Source organism: Rhinatrema bivittatum, chromosome 2 (assembly GCF_901001135.1).
Source record: "Rhinatrema bivittatum chromosome 2, aRhiBiv1.1, whole genome shotgun sequence".
Lineage (NCBI taxonomy): Eukaryota > Metazoa > Chordata > Amphibia > Gymnophiona > Rhinatrematidae > Rhinatrema > Rhinatrema bivittatum.
The window spans coordinates 46361018-46379190 of record NC_042616.1 but is presented as its reverse complement, the minus strand read 5'-3'; positions in this window follow the sequence as shown (position 1 = coordinate 46379190).

Genomic DNA, 18173 nt, shown 5'->3' with positions numbered 1-18173 from the left:
ATGTGAGCACTAGGTATTTGACAGCATGATGCCTACTGAACATCTGGAGGTGAATAATGTTGGAAAGATATATTTTATTTATTTATTTAAACATATTTCTATACCGTCTTTTCAAACGAGTTTGACCAAAACGGTTTACAAAAATACAAGTTAAAAAAAACCCAAAATAACCAAAAAATTACTTTAAATAAAACTATAAAATAAAAATAAATTAAAACCAAAAAATAAAATAAAAGAAGAAAATAGAAAAAAAATACAGTATATCATTATAATCCCTACTCCTTTAAGTATGACTATACTATTTTTTAACAAAAAAGTAAAAAGCCAGAAAAACCAAAATAATAAGCCTTAGAAGCCTGTAACTAATAAAGTCCGGAGCACTGGTAGATGTGTAATCAGGCAATCAATAGAAGCGTATGATATGTATCTTATTGAAGTTAGGTGTTCAAATTGTCAAGATCACCGAATGCGATCTTAAATAAATGAGTTTTTACTGCCTTCTTGAATTCACTATGGCTGGTAATTTACCTTAAAGTGTTAGGCAGTGAATTCCACAGCAAGGGTCCCGCCACTGAGAAGGCTCTTTCTCTGGTCATATTTAGTCTCGCCAGTCTAACTGTAGGAACATCAAGCAGATATTGAGAAGATGATCTAAGGTGTCTCGCCAGTTTATATAACCGTAGAGATGTGCAAAGCCAAGTTGAATCTGGATCATGGATTAAAGAGTGAATTAGAGAAAGAACTTTGTATTTTACACGGAATTTGATTGGAAGCCAGTGTAGCTTATACAAAATAGGAGAAATGTGATGTCTCAAAATAGATGTCCAAAAATAGACTATTACAATATATTTTTTATTTTATTTTATTATTTTATTGTTTAATTTAAACTATGTACTGTAGTATTAGTAGAGGGTCAGTCGTCTGGAAAAACTCTGAAACTTGGCAACCAAGAAAACCGTTCTAATCAAAGTTCCATTGTCCTTACAAATTTTTCAATGTTGCTATTTGATTTCACTACATTTTATTATGAAAATAATACACTCATAGCAAAAGTTTTACTGTTCTTGCTTATGAATGCTGAAAAATCAATACCCACTTTAACATCAAAAAAATTGTTTAACATTTCCCTTTTGATGAAGATTTGAGTACCCAACATGGTTCCGTATTTTGTAAGCCTGCTTCAGGTGTTGCGGTCCCGGTCGCTAGGCTAGCGACCGGGTCCTTACCTTTCTGCTGCCTCTCCCGGTCTCGCCGCGTTCCGTTGCTCCTGGGGCCTGCAGGGCCGCATGGCAGCGTCTCTCTCCACGTGGAGACGCTGCCGAGGGACGACTCAGACTCCTCCCACTGCCAGGCAACGCGCGCGCGCGAGCAGGGGACTCTTAAAGGTCCAGCACCCGGAAGTGCTGAACCGCCCCGTTCCTGACGTCAGACGCTGGCCGGCTATTTAAACCAGCGTCTGACTTCCTTGCTTTGCCTTTGCAACGAGGTCACTCTACTGTGTGCTTAGTTGCTTCCCAGCCTTGCTTTCAGCCTTGGTTCCTGCTTGTTCCAGCCGTGCCTTGCTTCCAGCCCTGGTTCCTGCTTGTTCCAGCCGTGCCTTGCTTCCAGCTCCGGTTCCAGCTTGTTCCAGCCGTGCCTTGCTTCCAGCCCTGGTTCCTGCTTGTTCCAGCCGTGCCTTGCTTCCAGCTCCGGTTCCAGCTTGTCCCAGCCGTGCCTTGCTTCCAGGTCAGGTTCTGTTTGGTCCTGCTGTGCCTTGGCTCCAGCTCTGGGCTCTACTTGCTGTCTACATATCCTGACTCCAGCTCCGGTTCCTGATTCTCCTTGTCTTCAGCCAGCCACGAACCTTGGTCTTCTTCACGATTCTCCTTTGTCTTCAGCCAGCCACGAACCTTGGTCTTCTTCACGATTCTCCTTTGTCTTCAGCCAGCCACGAACCTTGGTCTTCTTCACGATTCTCCTTTGTCTTCTGCCAGCCTCGAACCTTGGTCTTCTTCACGATTCTCCTTTGTCTTCAGCCAGCCACAGACCTTGGACTCATTCACGATTCTCCTAAGTCCCAGCGACTCGGACCCCTACGGGCTCCTCCTGGGGGGGTCTTGGGTTTCCAGGGTGAAGACGCCATCAGTCCGCTCCAGCTGAGTGCCGCCTCCCGGCTTATTAACTCCTGTGGACGCTGTCCACCTCAGCCGGCCCAAGGGTCCACTATTGACTTTACTCATAACATAACATCAGGGGTAAATAATTTTCTGTACTTCCAGGACTTCTCCTGTGCTGTTTTACCTCAAAGTGTCTCTAGCATTTAGGCCAGCCGCAGCATCTGAAACAGCCAGGAAAGACAACAAGACTTGGCTGTTCTGGTCAGGAACAAAGATTTGGTTTCAACAATTTTTTATTGTACAGTATACAACAGAACCTCCTGCAGGGCGGGTTATCTGCAATCCCATAGGTATTCGCAGCACAAAAGGCAATTTTCAAGATACAGAACAACAATTAAACTGTCCCTTACGCCCCCTTCCCCCCCTGCTCACCTGGTCAGGATACAAGAATTAATGCTATCAAACGAGTCGTACAGATAAAAATGCAGGTCAAGCATTCAAAATAAGACTGCGGGAATGGTGTGGTAGTGACTGGAGATAACAGTCCCATATTTGTAGGAAACAACGCCGGTGAGACGGGGATGCACCAGAAGCCCTATGGTCCATGGACATCATGCGATGCAAACAGTTCCGCCACATCCAATAAGTGGGCGCTTCCGAACTCTTCCAGTGGATGAGAATGAGACGTTTCCCCACTCAGCCAGCCTTGCGGACGAGCAGACGAGATCCTACGCCCCGAACAATTAATGGTGAAATACAATCAAACAGAAGGGCTTCAGCAGAGATCGGAATGTTCGTGCCCAAAAGGTCTGCTAGGTATTGAGAACTACGTCTTCAGAAAGCTTTAATCCGAGGGCATTCCCAAAACAGATGAAATAGTGTCCCAGTAGCCGCCTGACATTTAACACAGGACGCCGACATTGATAGCTTGGCAAGGAACATAACATTAGGTGAAATATTTGCTCTATGTAAAAATTTTAACTGCATTTCTCGGTGGTACATGTTGGTGGTCACCACAGAAATACGTCCAAAGCAAGCCTGCAGAGTAGAAGGAGTAAGGGCCAATTGACCCTCTTTATTTGTGTATTAATTTGTGTATTAATGTTCATAAATCTTTAACATTAATACACAAATTCATCTATAATCTCCTTTATCTCGACCTTGAAATTCCATTAAAACTCCATACTTCTAACAGACCAATGAGAGAAATATCCAAAGGAACGCTACAAGCCCCTCCAAACAAAGCCACGTGACTCATCACATCTAGGGACCGAGCATTTTCGACAGCAGGCCCAGCCATCTGGAACAACCTCCCTGCAGAACTTAGGCTGGAACCTTGCCTGCTAACTTTTAAGAAAAAACTCAAAACGTGGCTGTTCCGCCAAGCCTTCCCAGAACCCTGGGATACACATTAGGCGTGATCTACTCATGATTAATGGATCCTCCCCTCCTCTGAATACCTGGATAGCATGGATACCGTCTCTAACATATGGACTATCTCTAGTCTGGACTACCTCTAGTCCGGAATTTGTTTCTCTCCCTTCAACTTAACTTTATATTTTTCTTCTAGCTTCCTAAGCTTCCAAGTTCACAGTCCTCGTTTTAATGTAACTTTGTTTTTTTCCTTTATCTAGTTATTTTACCCCTGTTCGATGTAAACCGTCCTGATATGGTTTTAACCATGAAGGTCGGTATAGAAAAAATGTTAAATAAATAAAATAAATTTATTCCATCTTGCCGTCAATATAGCACAGACATCCTGTAATACACTGATAATGACACAGGACCAGGCTTGACAAAGAGAAGAAGCCGGTCTAGCACTAGGAACAAAGATTTATTTACAAGACTTAACGAAACAGCAAAACAAAAACAGTAGCTCATCTCGTTTTAAATCTCCAGCAGTTATACATACTCTGTACGTGCATAATTTAGGGATGAAGCAGTTCCCTGAGGCCTCCCTAACCCTTCTGTTGCAATGCCGCTCGCAGGACCCATTCCGCTCGCAGCCTCTCACCTCCAGCCTGACGCCGCCGGCCTCATGCTTCCTTCCCGGCATGGAGTGCCACTGCCGCATCTGCTGCTGCCACTGTTGTCTTCAGCAGGCCCGACCCCGCTGCAAGCCTCTCTCCGTCTTCGCGGCTGGGAGCCGCAGGTGCCACTTGTCTTTGCGGGCACCTTTGGTTTCACGTTGCATTTCCCAACATCTTCATTTTGGACAGCTGAGATAGTTAATTATTGAACAAATCACATAGGCGAGGAGGTGATTTACAAAGCATTCTCAATTAGAAAGAGCAATTCTGGATATTTAAATGAAAAATTATGGAATCTCATGGATTGAATCTTGAATTAGAAAGGAATTAATTAATTTAATTATAAGCAATTAGTATTGTCATGAGGGGGAGGACGATTTTTTAAATCTGAGTGTTTTTCTCATGTTTTCATAAAGACAACATACTGATTTTGAGGCAACATACAAGTAACAGTAGAAGAACAGTTCTGGAAGTAAAGAAAATTATTTAACCCTAAAGAAGACTTACGAAACACAGAACGGTTTTGGATCTTCATTGAAAGGGAAGTGTTAAACAATTTTTTGATGTTCAAGTGGGTATCTATTTTTTTATTAAAATTGCCATACTGGGTCAGATTGAGGGTCCATCAAGCCCAGTATCTTGTTTCCAACAGTGGCCACTCCAGGTCACCATCACCTAGCAGATTCCAAACAATAGATAGATCCCATGCCACTAATGCCCATGGATAAGTAGTGGTTTTCCCCAAGTCTATCTGTTTAATAAGAAAATATGGACTTCTCCAAAATTTGGCCAAACCTTTCTTAAACTTAGCTACATCAACTGCCTTTACTACGTCCTTTGGCAATGAATTCCAGAGCTTAATTGTGCATTGAGTGAAAAAGAATTTTCTCCTATTTGTTTTAAATAAGCTACATGTTAACTTCATGGAGTATCTACTAGTTTTTGTATTATTTGAAAGAGTAAATAACTGATTTTTGTTTACCTGTTCCACTCCACTCATTATTTATAGTCCTCTACTAGCCTCTATCAGCTTTCTTTTCTCCAAGCTGAACAGTCTTATCCTCTTTAGCCTTTCCATCCCTTTATCAATTTGGTCGCCCTTTTCTGTACCTTTTCCAGTTCAGTTATATCTTTTTTTGAGATGTGACAACTAGAATTGTACACAGATCTCTACGTGCAGTCTCACCATGGAACCACACAGTGGTATTATGACGTTTTCCATTTTATTCTTCATTCCTTTCCTAATAATTCCAAACATTGTTTGCTTTTTTGACCACCACCACACTTTGAATCGAAGATCTCAAGTATTGTCAATGATGATGCCCAGATCCTTTTCTTGGATTATAAGTTCTAATATGGAACCTAACATCATATAACTACAGTGTGGGCTACTTTTCCCCATGTGCATCACTTTGCACTTGTGCACTTTAAATTTTATCTGCCATTTGGATGTCCAATCTCGCAGTCTCGCAAGGTCTTCCTGCAGTTTCTCACAATCTGTATTGCGCTCGGGGGTGGACCCTTGTCCTGGGGCAATGGTGGAATGGCTCCTGAAAGGGAACAGGAGGTAGCTGGCCCCAGGGGGCGGAGTACTGATGGAGATAGAGGCTAGGAAGAGCTTCACCACTGGAAGCCCGAGGTACCCCCGGGAGGAGCCCGTAGGGACCCGATCCGCTTGGACTTAGGTGGGCCTCGCAGGGTCTCTTAGGAGAATGGTAGTCTGGCGTGCCCACAGACACAGAAGGAGCATGGTCAGGTTCGAGCTGGAGCAGGGAGAACCAGAACAGGGTTGGTGACGACAAGGCGAGGAACAGAGCCAGAATCTGGAGGCATGGTCAAACAAGCGAGAGGTCAATGTCCAAGGATCAGTCCCAGAGGTGGTCACCGAAGCAAGGGTCAGATACCAGAGGTCAGATGTAGTTGGAGGCAAGCAGAGGTCTAGAAGCAGGCAGCAGACAGACGAACAGGTCAGGAACAGGCTGAGGTCTTGAGGCAGGCAGCAGGCAGGCAGATGAGTCAGGAACTGGCTGAGGTCTTTAAGGCAGGAGGCAGGCAGGCAGACAAGTCAGGAACTAGCAGAGGTCATAGACAGACAGCAGGCAGGCAGGCAGGTCAGGAACAAGCTGAGGTCAGTACCAGAGGTCAGTCCGAGGGTACTACCTGGGAAGGCAGATAGACAAACACAGGAACAGACAGGACTCAGGAACAAGGACGCAGGAACAAGTCAGGAACGGAACTTGAACAGAAGGATCCTGGAACGAGACCAGGAACAAGCAGGAACAAACGCAGAGACAATCTAGCAGAGTACTAATCCGATCACCAAGGCGAGGAAGTGGTCAGGAACTTCCTTATGTAGCAGCTCAATCAGGGAGTGCCACAGAACCCAGACCCACCCTTGGCCCTACAAGTCTCGGGGCAGGCTGCGCGCGTGTATGGGCGTGGTTAGCATGGAGAAGGGCGCCGAACCTTGGCGTGAGGCCTGGCATGCATTGGAAGGCCCGGCAGCCACGGCCGCAGACCTCCAGGGCCTAGCTGGACTAGCAACTACCGTGAGGGAGGTTGTCCCAGGACCCGATGAGGACCTATGCAGATGAGCAGTCCCATGTGCGGGACGGCCGCGAGCGTGGCGCGAAACAATCTGCTTGTGATTTATTATGCAGAGTAATTTTGTATCATCTAAAATTTGATCAACTTATTAGATCCCTTTTCCAAATCATTAATATATTAAAAAGCATCAGACCCAGTACAGATCTCTGAGGCATTCCACTGTTTACCTTTCCATTGAGAAAACTGACCATTTAGTCTTACTCCCTTTCATATCTTTTAAACAATTTGCAATCTACAATAGGATATTGCCTCCTATCCCATGACTTTTTATTTTTCTCAGGAGTCTCTCATGGGGGACTTTGTCAAATGCCTTCTGAAAATCCAAATATATTATATCCACTGGATCACTATTATCCACATATTTATGAAACCCCTTCAAAAAAATGTAACAGATTGGTGAGGCAAGACTTCCCTTGCATAAAACCATGCTGGTTGTGTCCCATTAAACCATACCTTTCTATATGTTTTGTGATATTATTCTTTAGAATAGGTTTTTATGATTTTTCCCAGCATTGAAGCCAGGCTCATTAGTCTATAACTTCTTGACTCATCCCTGGACCTTTTTTTAAAGCCTGGTGTCACATTGATCACCCTCCAATCTTGTGGTGCAATATATGATTTTAATGAAAGTTTACAAATTACCAGTAATAGATCGGCAATTTAATTTTTGAGTTCTTTCAGAACTCTGGGATGTAGACCATCTGGTTCAGTCGATTTTCTACTCTTTAGTTTGTTAGTCTGCCCTCTTACATCTTCCAGGTCCACCATGATTTGCTTCAGTTCTTCCAAATCATCACTATTAAATACTGTTTCTGGCACAGGTATCTCCCCAAAACTCAAAAAACAGACAAGCCAGTCAAACTGTCCTTAACTCAAAGAAGCCACACAATCATTGCTACTGTTCCTTTTTATTGTGTGGACAGGTATCTCCCCAACATCCTCCTCAGTAAACACCAAAGCAAGGAATTCATTTAGGGGTAGATTTTTTTAAAAAGCGCGATCACGTACTTTTGTTTGTGCAGCAGGCGCAAACAAAAACACGCTGGATTTTATAAGATATGCGCATAGACGCGCGTATCCTCTAAAATCCTGGATCGGCGCGCGCAAGGCTGCCGATTTTGGGCAGCCTGCGCGCGCCGAGCCACACAGCCTGCCTCCGTTCCCTCCGAGGCCGCTCCGAAATCGGAGCGGCCTCGGAGGGAACTTTCTTTCGCCCTCCCCTCACCTTCCCCTCCCTTCCCCTACCTAACCCACCCCCCCGGCCCTATCTAAACCCCCCCTTACCTTTGTCCCTAGATTTACGCCTGCGAGAAGCAGACGTAAATCTACGTGCGCCAGCAGACTGCTGGCGCGCCGTCTTCCAACCCGGGGGCTGGTCCGGAGGCCTGGACCACGCCCCCGGGCCAGCGCCATGCCCCCGGTCCCGCCCCCGAAACGCTGCATCCAGCCCCCGAAATGCCACGTCATCCGATCCCGCCCCCCCGACATGCCCCCTTCAAAAAACCCCGGGACCTACGCGCGTCCCGGGGCTCTGCGCGCGCCGGCGGCCTATGCAAAATAGGCTCACCGGCGCGCAAGGCCCTGCTCACGTAAACCCGGGCGGATTTACGCGAGCAGGGCTTTTAAAATCCGCCCGTTAGTCTTTATGTCTTATCTTATCCCTGTTCTATTGTAAACCGGTACGATAAGACCTGGTCTTGAGTATCGGTATAGTAAAAGAAGTTAAATAAAATAATAAAAATAAAAATCTTCCCTAAATTGCCTGTTAATCCCTCAACCATCTAAGCGTCCAAGTAACTCCCTCACAAACTTCCTGCTACAGATATATTTAAAAAGATTTCATTATGAGTTTTTACCTCTACGGCCAGCTTCTTTTCAAATTCTCTTTTTGCCTGACGTATCAATGTTTTACATCTAACTTGCTAGTGCTTGTGCTTTTTCCTATTTTCTTCATTTGGATCCTTTTTTCAGTTTTTGAAAGAAGTTCTTTGGTTAAAATGGCCTCTTTCACCTCACTTTTTAAACATGCCAGTAGTTGTTTGCCCTTACTTCCACCTTTTCTAATGCATGGAATACATCTAGTCTGAGCTTCCAAGATGATATTTTTAAACAATGTCCACACCTTATGTAAACACTATTCTTTTGTAGCTACACCTTTTTTTTTTTTCTATTTTCCTCATTGTATCAGTCTCCCTTTTGAAAGTTAAATGCTATAAGCAGTATTTTACTTCATTGATTTTTCAGGATTCATAATAAGCAAGAAGATTACAATTTTTGATATGAGTGCATTATTTTCATATTATAAGGTAGTGAAATCAGATGGCACCATTGAAAAATGTATAAGGACAATGATCAGAATGAATGATTTTCTCTTGTCACTGAGTTTCAGATTTTTTTCACATATGACTGTCCCTGTACTAATACTATAGTGTATATTTTAAATTAAACAATAAAATAAAATAAAATACATAGTAAGTTTTAGGCAGGTGATTTTTTTTATATAAGTGGGTATTTTTCACTTTATCCTTCTGGATTCTAATACATTGTGGAAAAGATATATATAACAGAATGATGCCCTAGAAGTCTTTGCCATTGCATCATATCGGAAAGATATAGACATATACGAGGATGTTGTTATTGAATTCTCTGGAAGTAATCAATGTGAGAAAGAGATGTTTAAGATGGTGATGTCATTGAAGTGCCCAGAGGTGAATGCAGAGAGGAAGAGACATTTAAGACAATGAAATTATTGATATCTCAGGAAGTCAATAATTGGGAAGAGATATTAATGAGGTAAATGTGTTTGAAATCTGTAAAGAAGAACAATGTAAGAAAAAGATTTTTAAAAGGTGATGCTATTGAATTGGTTGGAGGTAAATGATGTGAAGGAAACTTATTTAAAAGGTGATGCTGTGGATCTCAAAGATGGTGGGTGTAGCGAGCGTGGAGGTGCGGTCACTTGCTCAAGAGGGATTGTGTGCCCTTGAGCCATGGCACAGCTCAGGGAGGAGCCCCAAGAAGCACACTGTGGGAGGTGAGAGTGTTCAGGCACGGACTGGAGCAGGAACAAGTCTGGACCAGGATCAAGACATGGAACATCAGATACTGGAACAAGACAGGCGCAGACCTCCACTGGACCTACATGCACAGGTGAGATCCAGCAATGAAATCCTGGTCTCAAGAGTAGCGCTCTGGCCACTCGGTAGCCCTTCCGGACCTGCCGCTTGGGAATGACAAGTGTGTGAGGCCAGACGGAGGCTGAGGGCAGAAACAAAACGAGACATGGAACTCAGGAACTTGGAAGACTCAGACAAGGTTTCAGGATTCAGGCACTAGTACAGGGTGAGTACTGCACCACAGTGTGCCCTACACAGTCGCACATGGCTGGTCACGGACCATGCCGAAATCAAAGCAGACTCCAGGCGAGAAAGTGAAGACTTGGAACTGGAAACATTTCGAAGATTCAGAAGAAGCCTGCACCGAAGCGAGCCCCACACAGCCACCCGTGGCTGGTCGCGGACCACGCTGAAGCAGAGCAGGCTCTGGCTTGAGTCTAGGGCATGGACGGAAGCAGGAACAAGGTACTCCAAAGACTGGGAACAGGATTCAAGACTCAGGATTCAAGAGTCAGGTTTCAAGACTCGGAACTCAGATTCAGGAACAGACCTTGGCATTAAAAACAAGGGCCTTCCAGAGACCTGCACTGCGGATGTGAAGACAGACCTTGTGCCACAAAGCGCCCTACACAGCCCCCATGGGCTGGTCACAGACCACGATGGTGGCACGCTAGGAAAGGTGGACAAGCAGGAAACCAGGAAGCAGGACGAAGAGCCAGAGACGAGGACATCAGGACCAGGACTGGAACACGGAACATCAGGAACATGGAACTTCAGGAACGCGGAACATGGAACATCAGGAACAGGCAACGAAGGAACTCCGACGAGGAACAAAACCAGGTACATCAGATGAAGGAGACTAGGAACATCTAGAACATCTAACAAGGAGCCATCAAGACATGAGAAGACCAGAGAGGACATTGACCGGACAGAGACCACAGGCAACTGTGAGACCTGATTTGAAGGCACCGAGGAGTGAAAGCTGAGCCCTTTTATAGGGCTGGTGAAGGAGCAGGCTGAAGACGTCATGCGTTGGGGCCGTGGGGCTTTTCCCGCTGCTGGCCCTTTAAATATTGTGAAGAGGCGTGCTCACCTAGAGGCCCGGGTACAGACAGGGGCAGGCATCGGTAGGGGTTCCTGCCATGAAGGTGCGGTCAGCGGCAGCTACCCCTGCTGTGGGAAGAGCAGGACTGGCATCCAGCCAGCAAGCAGCAGAAACAGCGGCTCTTCTGTCGCGAAGATGGAACGGCGGCCCCTCCTGCCGCACACAATGGCATCGGGCCATGAGGAGCAGCAGCAGCAATCCAGGGCGGCCTAGGCTGCAAGAAGAGGATGTCCTGCTGTTTCAGGCCGGCACAAGGTGAGAGGCTGCTCGCTGGATGGGCTCTGTGAGCAGGATCGTAATAGTGGCATCAAGAAAAAATATTTAAGTGGTTGATGCTATTAAGGTCTTTGGATGTGAATAATTTCAAGAAGAATTATTTAAAACTGTGATTGCATTAAAGTCTATGGTGATAATTAGTGCAAAAAAGAGATATTTGAAACAGTGACGCCATTAAAGTCGCTGACAGTGAAAGCGGTTTGCTTCCCTTAAACAAGGTTCTCTATAAACAGCAGAATGAATTAGCCATGACATTTGGATGATGACATCTGAGAGCACTGAATAGACTAATCTTGGATTTACAGAGGTGGCCTAGTTTCCCCCACTGGGATTTCTGATGGGAGATCTCACAGAATGGAAGTATGAAAGACTCCCCTTTGAGGGAACAAATCCATCATTTTGGACAGAAGAGTCTGAAGTGTGCCCTTCTTGTCACTGGCCACTAAAGAGGTAAATTAATTCTTCACCAGTTCTGTGATGTGGTCCATGGACTGATGTGTCCTCCAAGCTGGAGCTGGAGAAGAGACATCCTCCTCTGAGGCTAGTATAGTGTCACTGCCTTGAGAAGCACACACTGGACTCCAGGTAGAAACCTTCTCCTGGATAACCTGCATTAGGGAACACATGGAGATCAAAGGCACAATAGAACAGATGGGATCTGCAGTTTCCAGATGCAGACCAGGCTGGAACAATGCTGGGATCCCTGGAAGGTCTGGGATCTGGAAATAAAAGGCAAGATGGTGATAACGGTCCCCAAATCAATGGCAATTGAGAAGAATTCCCATCGAGCCCTAAGGGAGCTGCTAGCATTAATGGTGTTGGTTGCTCTGTAGACTTCTGCACTGATGGTACCAAGTACTGAGGATTTCAATACTGACAGTACTGGTGACTTATGAGTTGAAGATGCTGAAGGCCAGTGCATCAATAGCACTGAGAGCCGATGTGATAATAGTCCTGGGGACTGGTGCATTGACGGTACCAATGCCTTCCATGCTGCTGGTGATGACTGAGCAGAATGGTGCTTCTTCATAGTACCAATGAACCTTGAAAGGGAGATGAGGCTCGGAAATATGCCCCTAGGTGTGCTGGCTTCTGCACTTGGCATTTCCACGCCTTAATCCCGGGGCTACAGTGGAAGAAGGCCACAGTCTGAGAGGAGACATCACTCAGTTTCAAAACTTACCTGCGGAGCACCTCCATCTTCTATGGCCATTCCCTGTGATCTAGACGACATCCGTCCTCAGTCAATAGCAATTGGCAGAGTCATGATCAGGACCCAGGCACTTTTAGCAGATGTCGTGTCCATTGGTGATGGACATCTTATGCCCACAGACACAGTCCCTGAAGCCACTAGGTGTGGCTTTTTGGAATGTATTTTATTTATTTAGACATTTTATATATTGTCATTCCATCTATAGATCACAACGGTTTACAAAGTGACATTCATGGTTGTAACTTAACAGACAAGCAATGATTGTTTACAGATGTAGTATTCCTGTACAGGCATTAATATCTATCTAGAGAGTTTTTTATTACATATCAATAACTGGTCTAGTACTTAAGATAAGGAGTGTGGGGATTTCAAATGATAAGATAATTTGCACCTCATTTATTCTCTCATTTTCAAGTTTTCATTATTATTTTAGTCATTCTTGTCTTTGTGGCTCTCTGTTTTCTGGTGTTTTATGTTAGTTTATGTGCATTTTTGAACAGCCATGTTTTTAGTTCGCATTTGAATCTCTTTCTATCAGGTAAAATGTAGTTTTGGGCAGATAATTCCATAGCTTTGGGCATGCTACAGAAATCCATGGGGTCATATTCAATTCTAAACTGCTCTTTGATGTAATTAAACAATTAATTAAAGACCTAACATCTTATTTGTGTTAGATGTGTGCTCCTTATTGTTGGAATAGTCAGTAGTCCTTTATTTTGGGATCCTATAGTTCGTTGAGGTGTGTAAGATTGTAGAGTCACTCCTAACAAGCTGGGGTCATTGTAATGAATCATGTTGAAAATTATCGTTAGAACTTTGTAATAAATTCTGGCTTGTACTGATAACCAATGCAGTGTGATCAGTGTGGGTGTAATGTGATCATATTTTCTGGATCCTAATAGGAGTCTTGCTGCAGCATTTTGTAATAGTTGCAGTGGTTTAAATTGACATGCTGGAAGACCTAGAAGTAAGGAGTTATAGTAGTCTAGGTTTGAGAATATATATTGTAATACAGTATGGAAGTCTGCCATTGTTAATAATGGTTTCAGTCGTCGTAGTATACGCAGCTTGGTGTAACCTGTTTTGATTAGTTTACTGACATGCATTTTCATTGATAGCTTCTCATCTAGTTGTATTTCTAAGCCTTGTTCTTGTTCTGAGGGATTTATTTGAAAATTGCCCAGGTCCATGACTTGTGGTTTAACTATCGACATGTTTCAACTTAGCCAGATGATTTTGGTCTTTTTAGGGTTTAGTGTTAGTTTAAGTTGTGAAAGTTTTTGCTGTACTTTTTTCATATAATTGGAAAGAATCAAGGCTATATATTCATATGATTTGGAGATTGGTATGTAGAACTGTAAGTCATCAGCATACAAGAAGAAAGATATTCCTAGCTTCATTAGTAGTTTACATAAAGGGAGCATGTAAATATTGAAGAGTGTTGCTGAAAGGGCTGAGCCTTGAGGGACTCCTGTCTTACACGAAGCGCTGTGAGTGGAGACCGTCAGGATCGTCAGGCAGTCAAATGTTCACGACGCCGTTTGCAAGATACTAAGAACACCTGATTTCTTATAAGATAAATATGTTTGTGGATGAGTTTTTTAAAATTTCTTCAGAATTCTTCTGACTTCTGACTTGTTTTTATAATTAAGCCCCTGAGGCAGCCACTCAGTGTGGCGAAACTCGGCCAGAGTCGGGCTTATTAAGGAATAGCACATACGTCTCCACTAATAAAGATTGGAAAAGACTTCTTTGTGGCATCCACCTCCTTGTTGTTTCCTTACACTGGAAGGTGTCAGATATATGGTTGCCCAGTTTGACTTGAAATGTTCTGCTAGATAGAAATGAATAGAACCAACTGAGGACCTTGTCGACGATCCCAGTGTTTCTCATCTGATGGCATAGTAGGTTATGGTTCACTATGTCAAAGGCTGCTGTTATGTCAATTAGTACAAGGCAGTAAGTTTCATCTGCGTCTAGCCTGCATAGAACCAAGTCCATTAGAGAGAGGAATAATGTCTCAGTTGATTTAGGAATATTTTATTTTGATCTTCCAGGTGATAGTTAAGTTGGGTTAATACTACTTTCTCAAGAACTTTTGCTATTGGATATTGGACGGTAGTTGTCCCAATCGTCTGTACTGCTGGATTTTTTTTTTAAGAATGGTTTTATCTCCCTTTGTTTTAGTCTATTTGGGATGATTCCTTCTGAGAGAGATAGGTTAATTAATGTTGTGATTCACTTAGTGATTACCCTGTATATTCGTTTCAGGGAGCTGGCTGGAATTGGATCACATGGGTGAGTGGCAGGTTTAATTTTGGTAATGATTTGACTGATCTCCAGTGTCTATACTCTAACAAAAGTGGACTTCTTAACTATACCACTTGATTCTTCAGATGTTTTTATTGTGGTACAGTTGGGAAATTGAGCTTTCAGCTTATTGATTTTGTCTAGGAGTGCGGTTGCATATTCATTGCAGGAGGCTTTTGTTTAGTTGTCATTTTTATTTATGGAAGATGTTAGGTCTTTAATTAATTGTTTAATGACATCAAAGAGCAGTTTAGAATTGAATATGACCCCCATGGATTTCTTTTGCATAGTAATCTTTTTTTATTTTATTGGTTAGAGTACGATATTTTGTGAGGAAGGATTTATATTTTCCTTGGGATTCAGCAAATGGGCATTTCCGCCATTGTTTCTCTAATTTTCTAAGGCTCTTTTTAGTGTTTCTTAATTCATCATTGTATCAGGGCTTCTTTTTTCAGTATTAATCCTATCGTTGTTAATAGTCTTCGTCTGGAGAGGACTAAGCTATGTCCTTGACTATCTTGTCCGAGGAATCAAATGCTGATGTTGGATTGGATTGATTTAGTTCATGGAGCTTGTTTTCTATTGCTTCGCTGAGTTCTTCTGTCTCTATTTTTTTTTCTGAAGATTACAGTATGATTATTCTCTCTTCTAATATGGTTTTGGTTGCTTTTATTAACTGATGGTCCGACCAGGGTAATATTGTATGAGAAGTATTGCTTCAGCAATTGTTAGTGTTGGCAAATATTAGGTCTAGAATGTGGCCCGCTTTAGGGGAGGCCATTGCAGAGCTTTCATTGCATCTAAAAAAATTTCGCAGTCCAAGGTTCTGGGAGTTTTGTCTACATGGAGGCTTAAAGTCTCCTACAATTAATGAAGATTCTGGGGATGGAAATATCTTATGGGCGAATTTTAAATCCCCCGCGCACGTAAAATCCAGGGATTATGCGCGTGGCTGGGCCTTATGTGCGCTGCGCGCATTTTAGAAGGGACCCGGCTGCGTGCATAACTCTCGTTAAGTGCAGAAGTGCCAGGCCGAAGGAAAGGGGCAGTCCGAGGGGTGGTCCAGGATGGTCCGGGGGAGGCAAGGAGGGGCGGGGCTGGAGGTGACTGGTTCAGCGGCGGAACCAGAAAAGGGACTGACGGCGCATTCAAAATGCTACTGCTCCAATGGAGCAATAAGCAACAAAATAAAAATAAGAAAAAGGTAGGGTAAAGGGTTCAGGGCAGAGCTTTCCAAACTTTTCATGTTGGTGACACACTTTTTAGACAAACATAATTTCACGACACGGTAATTCAGTCTACTAGTAAACCAGAGGTTAAAGGTTAAATGAACGAAACATATTTCGACAATTTATGTATGTTTCCTTAAATATATACATAAATAAAATGTTTCACGACACAACCTATCTCATGAAAACCTTAAATTTATATTAAAAATATATATTCCAAGATTCATGTTATTGTTATAATTTATGAGAAACAATAATAAAACAAATTGTCTGTCCCCCACACACTCATCTCTCTCCTCCCCCCAGCACATGTCTGGCCCCCACACACTCATATCTCTCCCCCTCAAGCACATGTCTGTCCCCCCAGCACGTTTGCCCCCCACTCACTCATCTCTCTCCCCCCAGCACATGTCTGGCCCCCACACTCATGTACCTCGTCTTTTTGATTGTTGCCAGTTAAGTGCTTCACTCCCTTCCATCATCACCAGACACTGCTGCTTGCAGTCAGTACTCCTCATGGCCAGGCCTCATCGGCAGCAGCAGCCAATGCAAGGATGGCTGGGCTCGTTCCACCCACCAAGCCCCCCAAAAAAACGCGATTGACAGCAAAAATCACCCAATAATAAGCAACCCATAAACTGAAAAAAAAAAAGTGAATCTCTAGAAAAAAAAAAGCCCAAACTCGCATCAGAGTTGACCGGGCTTGCGCGACACACCTGCACATTGCAGGCGACACACTAACGTGTCCCGACACACAGTTTGGAAAGCTCTGGTTTAGGGGGTGGGAAGGACAGGGGAAGAGGAAAGGAGTATGGGCAGGAGGGTAGGGAAGTAAGGTAGGGAATTAAGGAGCGGACTGGGAGGGATCTGGGAGAGGCCTGTTCTTGCTGCCGCACAAAATTTGCTAAAGTCTATCCATCCTTGCAGGTGCTGCCCACACATACGCACACATGTTATAAAATCCAGGGTCGGCGCACGCAAGGGGGTGCACACTTGTGCACCTTGCGTGTGCCGAGCCCTAGGGGAGCCCCGATGGCTTTCCCTGTTCCCTCCGAGGCCGCTCCAAAACTTTCCTTCCACCACCCCCACCTTTCCCTCCCTTCCCCTATCTAATCCGCCCCCCAGCCCTTCCTAAATCCCCCCCCCACCTCTGGGCAGGCGTAGGTTGCGTGAGCCGGCCAAGTGCTGGCCCGTGATCTCCCGGCATGGCTGATGTGCCAGAGGCCTTGGTCCCGCCCCACCCTGCCCACTCCCCGCCCCTTTTTTCAATCCCCGGGACATACGAGCATCCCGGGGCATGCGCGCGTCCCCGGACCTATGCAAAATAGGCTCGGCACACGCAGGAGGGGTTTAAAAGGGTTACGCGCGTAACCCTTTTAAAATCCGCCCCATAGTGAACATGAAGCAGGAAGAGAGTGGAGAGGAGTTGGTACTTAGTGTGGGGATCGTCTTTGTGTTCCTTCTGTGTTTCTTTTTTTGGGTTTTCCTTCTTAGCTCTCCATATAGACCTTGTCCTAGTATGAGTTCAGAATTGCTTATTTGTTCCATTGTGGTAGTAAAGCCAGCTAGATGCTTGTAATTAATGATATAACCACTTTAGGCTTGCACTTCACGCGCGCGCACAATGAGGCGCAAGTGAAGTGAAGTGCGTGAAAAGTGCTGTTGAGGGGTTGCCAAGACAGTGAGGCAGAGAGGAAAAGCAGAATAACTGCTTAAAGTCAAACTCAGAAAAAGACTCCAATGGGTAGGTTTTAAAACATTGCACGCGTGCATCCATGTGCGCGCGCCACCCATCGCGCGCACGCGCATGTTATAAAATGCCGGGTTGGCACGCCAAGGGAGGGGAAAACATATGCACTTACGCGCCGCGACGCATCAGGGCCTTCCCCAGTTCCCTCCCAGTCCGCTACAATTAAGGAGCGGACTGGGAGGGAACTTCCCAACCACCTAGCCTGACCTCCTTTCCCCTTCCCCTATCCCTGTCCTAAAGCCCCTAAAATTCCTTGTCCTACCTTTTGCTCTTGCTTCTGAGCCGGAGCAAGTTGCACGTGCCTGCACGGTGCCGGTGTGCGATCCCCCAGCACAGCGGCAAATGGCCCCTGTGCCAGGGGCCTACAGCTCCACCCCGCCCTGCCCCCTCGGACCGCCCCTTTCACTAACCTCAGGACTTAGCCAGCCACGCACGTAAACC